Here is a 10,039-nt window from a genome sequence, read left to right as displayed (position 1 = left end):
AATAATTTCATGGAGTTTTAAAAAACTTCATGGACTTGGAGCACACAATACTGATTAGATTGATTCCTGTTGTAACTTCTTTGTTTTATCTTTAATGTGTGTACCCCTTTCAAGAAACAAAAATACCTGTGAAATTCAGTCATACCATGCAAATTGGTTCTATTCAGAGAAGTGTATTATTTAAGGTATACAGGAATCTTACAGAATGTTTCAAATTCCTGGCTAACAAAGCTGTAGGAGCATGAAAAACAGCTTAAACTTATCATTCTTATGGAAGCAGGAAATAAATATTTCTAAGATTCTGATTATCCCTCTGTGCTGTATGTCTTATCCTCTGTACATTAAGAAGGTACAGATGAAATCTTGGCGCTTCCAGCTTGTGTTTAATAGGCCAGCCAGCATATGTATATAATACAAAATAATCATAGTAGAACAAGAATGAAATCTCCAGCAGTTTTGGCAGATCTCAATCTAGGTTTTGAGTAGTAAAGATTACATATTTTAAATCTTCGTGTGCAAATGTGTTTTGCAAGGTTTGTATTACCTGTCATGCCGCTGAGGATAGTGATGAATTCCACTGGCGCTCCACTAATTTGATTTCCCAATTCTATGTCAGACTGGCATGTATTCAAGGCATTACAGACTTACAGCTGGCAGATGGGCAGTGGTAAAAAGAACTGAACCTACAGTGCTTTTGGTCAAGGGCTGCTGGGATTGTGCAGTCCTTGTGGACAACCAGTTGGTTTCTGACAGGTGGTCAATTCCTCCTCTTCTCAGTTCCTACATAATGCAATTGAGCTTGAACCTTTTACATGAAGCGATTTAAGTTAAAATTGGCTGTAATTGCCTGTTGGTGTGCAGGTGACAATCGGTTGTATTGTATCTGCTTTATTGTTAATCTCTCAAGGAAACCAAATGAAAAATTAATGTTAAAATGATCAGAGAGGTAGCTTGATAGAAGGAATGCTCTATAATAGCAGAGAATGAATCCCTTTTGTTTGGCCTAATATCACGTTGTTTGTAATATAATGACTGTGATATTTTGTACAAATAAAATAAGATTCTCCAGCTTTCAATGAAAAAAATATTTGTTTAGGTATAGGATTAGTGAAAGATATGTTCGGTATAATTTCTATTCAGTGGAAGATATCAGTTTGTGGTTTTGATTATTTTAATTAACTCTTTACTCCTGTGTAATCCAAATAATTCTTATAGCAAGCCTTGGTTTGTTGCTGAATGCAATAACTCTGTAAGCTAGGTGGGCCGTTGCAGACATGAGACTTAAAAATGAAGCAAAACAACTCATAAACGTCCTCACAGTATACCTTGGTTCTAGACAGTTAAGGCTGTCTCTGCATGGACTTGCTAAATCAATTGAGCCCGAATTTGTTTGTGACGTATTCTTCAGAAATTGTGGGTTTTATTTCATATGCATTGTTGTCAGCCTTCAGTAATTACATCACCTCATTAATTGATGAGGCTTTGAAACACTGCAAACTATGTCACCTTCACTGCAGAAATCTAGGTGATTCCCATTTTCTGCTTTAAGTAAGGTGTAGGTAATGATCTTGTCAGACAAAAGTTTTTTGAGTTTCTTTTCTCTTTTTAAGATACCTTTGTAAAGGGAATTGGGGAAAGTTGGTGAAAAAAGTCCACCTCCTTATGGGAAGTAATTTTAGTTAAAATTTGCTGTAATTGTCTGTTCATGTACAGGAGGCTTTTGGCAGAAGGTTCACATTAATGTAACTTTTTTTTTCTTTTCTGGGAGATCATATGAAAATGAAGACCTCTGAGTATTGGGCTAATACCAGACTTCGTTTTGGGATATGATACATCTGAAAATGCATTAGAAGCAACATAAAGAAAACAAGTTCCAATTCCAGTTATACACATGTATTGATTCAAACACTATTTGAAATGGTTTACCAAATAATTTTGATCTAATAGCAGATGTAAAATGGGAGATAACTTCACTTACCTCGGATTTTCTTCTATTTACTCTTGAAAAGATAGCATTATAGGGTGTGCTCTTATATGCCCTGTTCACCTGAGGCAGATGCTTTAAATAACCCGTGTTAAACTTTAAATTATGTCAGCAACTTACCTGATCTCGAAATACTTTAATAACATTCATACTTTGGGCAATGTTAATTACATGTCATTTTTTATCCATTTAAGATGCACTGAATGTTTTGTTACTTCCCTGTACTTTATAGTGGAGATGTAGCACATGTCAAATCTGCTGAAAAAGAACTTTTATTTTATGTAGGTAGAAATAAAGCACACTATATACCTGTTAGTTTCTCAAGCCAGGACTTATCAGGAAGGAACAGTACTTTTGTTTGTTATTTTAAAGCTGCAAGGTGGTTGTAGGCTACCTGTCACAGGCTGTACAACGTTCCATCTAGAAGATTAGATATTCAGGGGTTAGAAATGGAGAGCGGTTTCTGGAGTTAAATAATATTGAGACTCGCAAAAGATATGTGGTTAGTCTCAACATACTTTTTGCCTCTTTTGAATAGACTTTGAATCAAGAGCTCCTTAAAACTACTGAGCTGTCCAGTCTTGTTTCCTGGAATAGAGTCTTACAGAAGCTTTCAGCTAGCCATAAGAAATATACTTATATAACTAAACACAGGATTTGTCATAAATCACTGTGTAACTATGTGAGAATGTTACTTGCTTTCTGTAACAATCATGAAAACAAGTGCCAGACCTCTGCGTCCAAACAATTTCATAGATTAGAAAAATAAGACTTTTTCAAGGCTGACGTGCATGTTCTAATGATGTTCTATGTTACATATTTTGAAGACCCTCAGGGTTTCGGCACATTCCTTACCACCCTGCTGTATGCTAGAGAGTTTTTCTGGTTAAAAATGATTGCCAGAATGTCTCTTCTCCACAAGCTATTATGTTACAACTTCCAGACTGGGTATGCAGTTTACTGGAGAGAGCATCTGTTAAACTGGGGACATTCTGGAAAATATGCTGAAGCTCCAAGGAACTCAAAAGGTGGATGGCAGCTGAATTTGTAGATTGCTATGTCTACTAATTTGTAGGCCAAAGTCCTTGTTTCTTATCAATATTTAGACAAAATCAGAAAGAACACATCCTTAACATAAGCAACAAGAAGACACCTCCATAAAAATTAATTACTGAGGGTGTAGACCACTCATTGGATGCTATAAGTTTGGGGTTTTTTAGAGCTGATCTTGTTCCTGGTGTTAGTCAGTTATGAGATGGTTGAAAACAAGCTGTTTGTGCTGGTTGTGTTTTTTCTTATTAAGAATGGAAGTGCCTTCTTTTTTCTCTTCTTTCTTTTGCCTGCTTATTTGCCCTTCATATATTTTGACTGACCAGTGGGCCAATATGTGGCAGTAAGAATTAAGTAATTTTTTTGTTTGTTTCGTGGTATGCTCCAACTAACCAATTTGTGCCTTAAGGTTGCATTCTCTTGTTACATCCTGTACAAAGTAAATATGATGCAGCAAGACAGAAAAGTTGAAAATGATGCCTTAGAGTAAAATTTTCCTGAACTCCCTTTATACCTACTCTTAGTTTTATGGGGAGCCCTTTTGGTAATCACTTTTCAGATGTCAACTTCATGTGACTCAACAATGTCTGTCTTCAGGACTCGGAAATATCCCGTCTTTGAAAAGGACTTTGTACATTTCCACTTAATCTTCAGTTTGGAGAACTCTGGCGGATTAGAGGGAATGTTTCTCTCTCATATGAATCTTTGCTGAAAATGTTACATTTTGTAATGCGTGAGAGACTTAAATGTGGGCTAATTTCAAATATCTGCAGAGGCCATCGATGTTTTGTTTCTGGGGTGTGTATATATAAGCTGTGTTAAATAACAAAACAACAACAACTCAAAAGCTTCTCTAATAAAGCTCATACATTTCCTGCAGGAAATACAGTCCCTGCAACGAGAGCCATGATAAGATAGAGGGGTTTTCTATGCACGAAAACCAAGATCCTTCTTACCAAAGACCTGAAAATGAGCAAGTGTCATTTACATGGTGATCAAGTATGTGGCCTGCAGGTGTAGATGAATGAGGGATAGAAATACTCCTTTGCCGGCTGGGCTGTCTGAGACCTGGGTTTTAAGCTGACTAAGTTAAGGCCTAGACTCCAATGCAGTAGCAGTCCAGCAATGATTCTAGTCATAGCAGGTTTCATTCTCTGCAACCAGGAATTGCGAAAAGATTTTGTTTGTATAGAGCAATTGAATCTTCTACCCTCAGGTCTTATCTGAAGGGCTTCCAGCAGCAGATGGGAAAGCAGCTGCAGGGAGATGCAGGGCAAATGGCAGCCCTCCAGCAGGTGGAAATCATTACGGAAGGAATCTTGTACTTTACAAGCTATTGTTGGTCACTCCCAGATGAGTAAAGTTAATAACATTTTGGCCTGCATTAAGCCACACTCCTTTCTTCCTGCATGTCCATATTGTCTATTTGTAAAATAGATAGGTTTTGTTAATTACCACTGTAGAGTTTTATGCTGTCCTAAAAAGTGCTTATAACCTGCCTTGAAGGACTTCTTTCTGGAGATGAAAATAACCATCAAAGGCCGTTTCTAATCCTGAGCTGAGTAAGGTATTGGTAGTTGCAGTGTCAACTTCCTGCCTAAATAGGATTACATTGTAATCACCTTGTTGTAATTAAATCAGCTTAGTAAATCTTGTAATGAAAGAAATCCTCAACAGGATCTCAGTTACTTTGTAATAAGCCTCTTATTATTATTTAGCTTACTAATAGTATTCTGCAAGTTATCTTCATGTTTTGGAGACAGCAGCTGCATATGATGCAACAGGATGTGATTCATAGAATCACATAATGGTTGAGGTTGGAAGGGAGCTCTGGAGGTCATCTGGTCCACCCCCTGCTCAAGCAGGGTCACCTAGAGCTGCTTGTCCAGGACCATGTCCAGGTGGCTTTTGAATATTTCCAAAGATGGACACTCCACAACCTCTCTGGGCAACATGTGCCAGCGCACAGTCATCCTCAGCGTCATGTTTCCTGATGTTCAGAGGGAACCTCCTGTGTTTCAATTCGTGCCCACTGCCTTTTGTCCTGCCACTGGGCACCACTGAAAAGCCTGGCTCCATCTTCTTTACAGCCTCCCTTCGGATATTTATACACAGTGATAAGATCCCCCCTTCTCTAGGCTAAACAGTCCTAGCTCTCTTAGTCTTTCATCATATGAAATACATGTATTATAACAGATCATCAGAAATAAGAGGACATCTGGATTTTTTTGATGAGTATAGTGAACTTCCTTCAAACAATGGTAATTGGATCTGATTTCAGGTACAATGGCACTTTGTCACACGATGTGAGAAAATTTAAAACAAACAGTTAAATAAGTCTAGATCTAAACACAACGTACTTTTTGTATGGTGTTTCTGTTGTCTCAGTGATGTCAGTGTTTGGGTTTTTTTTAATAGGTTTATTTGGCTTAGAAAGCTATCAGTTGAAGTTTTTATTGACAGCTGAAACAAAAAGATATAATCCTGTAAAGCAATAACTATCATGGTGGCCAGAGTCAGGAGGTCTGAAAATGGTTTATTGCCAGTAGGAAGAATGTTTGGAACCAGTCTTTAGAAGGTTCACCACCTCTGCTATGTGCATTTCATTTTGTTCCATTTTTAAGGGTATATATGATAATAGTGCCAAACTACGCAAACTTTTCCTGCCCTAATGTATATAGGCTTTTTTTTATTGTCTCTTTATTAATGATGTGAAAACCCTGAGGTCAGATAAAAATGAGCCAAGGTCAGGCTACACAGAACCCTGTTCAGCTACAGAACCCTGAAAATGTCACTGTGCTCCATAGAGAATTGCTAAAAGGAAGAATATTAGTGTTGCTGAGATTTTCCTTGCTGTTGTGAAAAACATTCATTTCATAAGCGATTCTGACACAATCATACTTAGCACTGTATTAGTGTATCATTGCTTTGGATAACACACCTGCAAACAGGCAGGTGTGCTGTTTGAAGGTTAATGAACTGTGAAATAAGTAAATGTCTACAAAGAAATTTTGTAAATTGTCTGCATATTCCTATCAATTGAGAAAATGGATTAGAAAAATAGGTGAAGTCTGTACTGTTATTGAATACTAATGTGTTCAGCATACATGTATTAATATCAAAAACCCAATAAAAATGAAGAGGAAAGGTGATTATAGTAGGTATTTATTTTCTTTTAAACAAACCTGTTTATAGAGAAGGGCTGTGAAATGATCGACTTCTTGGCAGTTCTTAGTTTGCATAAAAGCAAATAAAAACAGCACAAAATATTTGGAACAAAACTACAAACACTTTATTTTTCTATTACAATGTTGATATTTGATGTTGCTTGAAATGTAAATCTGCTTTTAATTTTGCATCAATAATGGTGTAACTCTGGGTATTTCACTCTCACGTTTTTATTTCTCTGTGTTAGGGTTTTACTTTTAAATTGTATTTTTCTATTGCTGTGTGATTTTTCTTGTTTCAAATTAGGGTGGGCCAGATATTTCAGTGTGGTCTCTTTGCTGTACTGCCAGCGTATTGTTCTGGTAGATCTGCTGTGCATGCAAAGGAAAGATCACCCACTGTAAAAGGCGCTAGTTGGAAGCTTGTGTACCATTTACTCTCTCTGTCACTCCGCAGCTGTTCACAGCTTTCTTGACAGTGTGGTGCGTGTTTCAAACCAAGCTTTATCTCCGGTGGACTTTGCCAGCTGTTTCTACAGTTTGCTTGTTCTGTGGGCCCCTGTGACAGTTTAGAACAGGAGAGAGGAGCATAGTGGCAAGGGGGTAAATTTCAGAGTTAAAGTGAAAGAACACTTAGATTAGCAAAATGCTGTATTTAAACTGAAGTAAACTGTGAAGCAAAGTGGTGTGGTTTTGGTTTGGTGTTTGTTTGGTTGCGTGTTTTTTTGTTTGTTTGTTTGTTTGTTTGTTTTTTGTCTGTTTATCTCTTGGTGGATTTAAAGACTTGGCTGTTCAAAGGCACATTAAACGGCATGGTCTGATTTCAGTGTTCTCCATGCTTTGAGCAGGAGGTTGGACTTAGTGACCTTCTGAGACACATTCCAACCTCAGTGACTCTATAGTACTACAAATGAAGCTTGCTCAAATACACATCTTTGAGACAGTATTACCTATCATGTATTTTCTGCTTTGTGAGTTATATATTAGCATTCATCTATCCGGAGAAAGAGTAAATGCTGATTATTATTCCCCCCCCCCCCCCCCCCCCATTTAACACAAGTGTAAAGTTTTATTTTTTTCCCCCCCCCCCCCCGCTCCAATTGAATCCATTTTTGATGATAGCTTTAAGTGTCCTGTATTTCTTTTGGGGTCACCATTATTTTTATTTCATTAAAAGTTGAAATGGAATTGCCTGAGGGAAAGGTGACGAAAAGAGTGGAGAGTTCCATTTGCAGGGCCTGTAGAAAGTAGTGCCCAGAGACAGGAAAATACAGATAAAACGAAAATGGAAAAGATGAAAGTACAAAGATAAGTGCTATATACTCAATGTGTAAAAACTTAATGCAAATTGTTTGGGACAAATAGTGAATGTTAGGTTTACCTGTGTTTTTTTTAAACTCTGGTTTCCCTCCCAGTTCTTAGATTTACAGACTATTACCTTGTTGCCATGTAAAACAATATTCAGTTAGACAGCTTTAATGGGTTTTTATAACTGAGCAAAATTTACTGTGGTAAGATGAATTAAGTTTCAATTAGGCTTGATTCTACTGGATGGAAATGATTAGAAAAATATTAGTACTGTTCTCTACTAATACTATTAATAGAGTAAAATAGTACTAAAATGTTAGTACTGTTCTCTGCTCTAACTGGAGATGTTTTGAGAGGAACTTTGGTAGGATTGCCTGAGAAATTATTCTTTGTATAATTTAACTGTTGCTTATATTGTGGTTAAGTCTTAAGGGTCCACTTAGGATCCTAGTGTATTGGCACTGTACACAAAGAAATGCAAAGAAAAACCCAGCTCAAAACTGTATTGAAATTTCACCAGGTAGATGCAAAACAAAGGGGAACACAAAGAATCTGTAGATGTTGTAATTAGCATAATAACTAATGCACAAAACCTCCCAGTCTGAAACCGTTAATGATGGTTTGCACATATCGCTATAATGATTAAGTATGAGGAGAAGTTACTGAGTAGTTTTGCATATTTTGGGGTTTTGTGCTTAGGAGACAGCTGGGGAGAGAGGACTAGAGCCACTGAAAAGACAACGTGAATTAAGTCCAGTGATTGAAGGGACACAGGGGGCCATGGGTGGGTGAATAAGCCATGAATGGCCTTAAGGCCAAAGACAAGTGCTTATAAAAGTGAAGGAGGGATAGGGCAGTGGTGCCTGGTGTTTTGTGACTACTATCCTAGGGTAAAAATGAAAGAAGATAGCAAATCATCAAGGAGGCTGATCCTTGTGTTTGCTATACCAAGGTAAGGACAAGGTAGGCTTTTTTACTTCTTGCATAGTACCAGTGTAAAGGTTATGTTTTTTTTTTTTTTTTTTTTTTTTTTTTTTTTTTTTTTTTTTTTTTTTTTTAATATAGGTGTTAAGAATGCAATTCAGGGATATAATGTGGGACAGTTCAGCTTTTGTGCTGGGACTAAGGCCAGACACTGCAAAATGTGCTATTTTTAAATCAGTGATTTAGTTTGGGAGCATCCTTCTTCAGTGATCTGTTCTTCCTAGGATGACAGTGTTCTTAGCTCACAGTTGCTCTTAACCCCAAAACTCAAGCCTGCAGCAGGTGCAAAGATATGTTCTCAGCCTGCCCTCTATCTCTGCAGAGGAAAAATCATGCTCACAGCAGGAGCAGCTCAATAAAATAGGAGATAGGACCCATTTGAAACAGAAAAGCTCTGCAGCTTTTCTGGCGGTCCAGAAACCTTTGGAGATGCTCATACGGACAGTAGACTTCAGATAGCTTTTTGATTCTTTTCTTGGTAGGATTCTGAATAATATTTTCCTTATAGCTATGTGGTGGAGTGGGATTTCTCCTTTTTCTCCTTTTTTCCCCCTTGTTTAACTTCTAGAAGGAAAGAAATCTCTACATCTTGGTATCACAGTGGAAAACGAAAGTCGGAATCTAAGCTTGTGAAAGATCAGTGGTTTCACAGATGAAACCTCATAGTAGCTTCTATGAAGAAAATTAACTCTATCCCAGCTGAAATCAGGACACCTACTAATATTAGGGAAACCTCTAAATAAGATCAGGTAAGGCAAATGGAAGTTATATACTTCATGTCCCAAGTGACAACATAATATAATTTCATAATACTTTAAATTTCTCTAGTACTTTCCATACTTAAATTGTCAAGTAATGCAGGCTGTGAGAATTTTTGAAAGATGTGTCATTGTTATAGATAAAAAGTATTTGCAATTTGCAGGTATTATCTCCTGCAAAAGAAGCAGCAGCTGTATTTTCTCCTGAAAATTTTGATTCTGTCATTATTTGGTATATTTTCAACTAGCTGGTGTGGTAGACTTAACGGAATTCCAGTTTTGTGGCTTCCATTTTAGTTTTCTGTTAAAGGAAAGTTGCTTTTTCATTTTATGAATTGGACAAAATAGAAACGTTGTACTGTTTGTACTGTTTCGTTTCTACAAGCGAAGAATAATAAATGTGTGGCAAAAGCTGTCTTTCTGAAGTAGATTTGGTACTTCACAGCTCTGCCATGGGTAAGTTGTGGCAGTTAGGTTGTGTAGCCTTAAGGCTTTAGTAAATAAAAATGCTTGTGGACTGTCGGCTGGCACAAACATCTGGGAACGATCATTTTAGTTTCCAGTTGTTACAGGGAGGAATTGCCGTTGTGCATAGTGAGCCATGAAAATAGTGGTCTGACACTGAAAAAGAAGCCGGGCTAAACAACTACTGTGCATGATAGCACCTAGTTAAATAAGGATATTAATGTCCTTAGAGCAAGAATTTAATTTAATTAAAATACAAAATGTTCTCAAAGGCAGGGTGCTAATTAACATTTGTTGGACTTGACTAGGTAAAAAGTGCTGGT

This window comes from Phaethon lepturus, unplaced genomic scaffold (genome assembly GCF_000687285.1).
Source record: "Phaethon lepturus isolate BGI_N335 unplaced genomic scaffold, ASM68728v1 scaffold21565, whole genome shotgun sequence".
NCBI lineage: Eukaryota > Metazoa > Chordata > Aves > Phaethontiformes > Phaethontidae > Phaethon > Phaethon lepturus.
The sequence above is the reverse complement of the archived record's forward strand: the minus strand, read 5'-3'. Positions refer to the sequence as shown.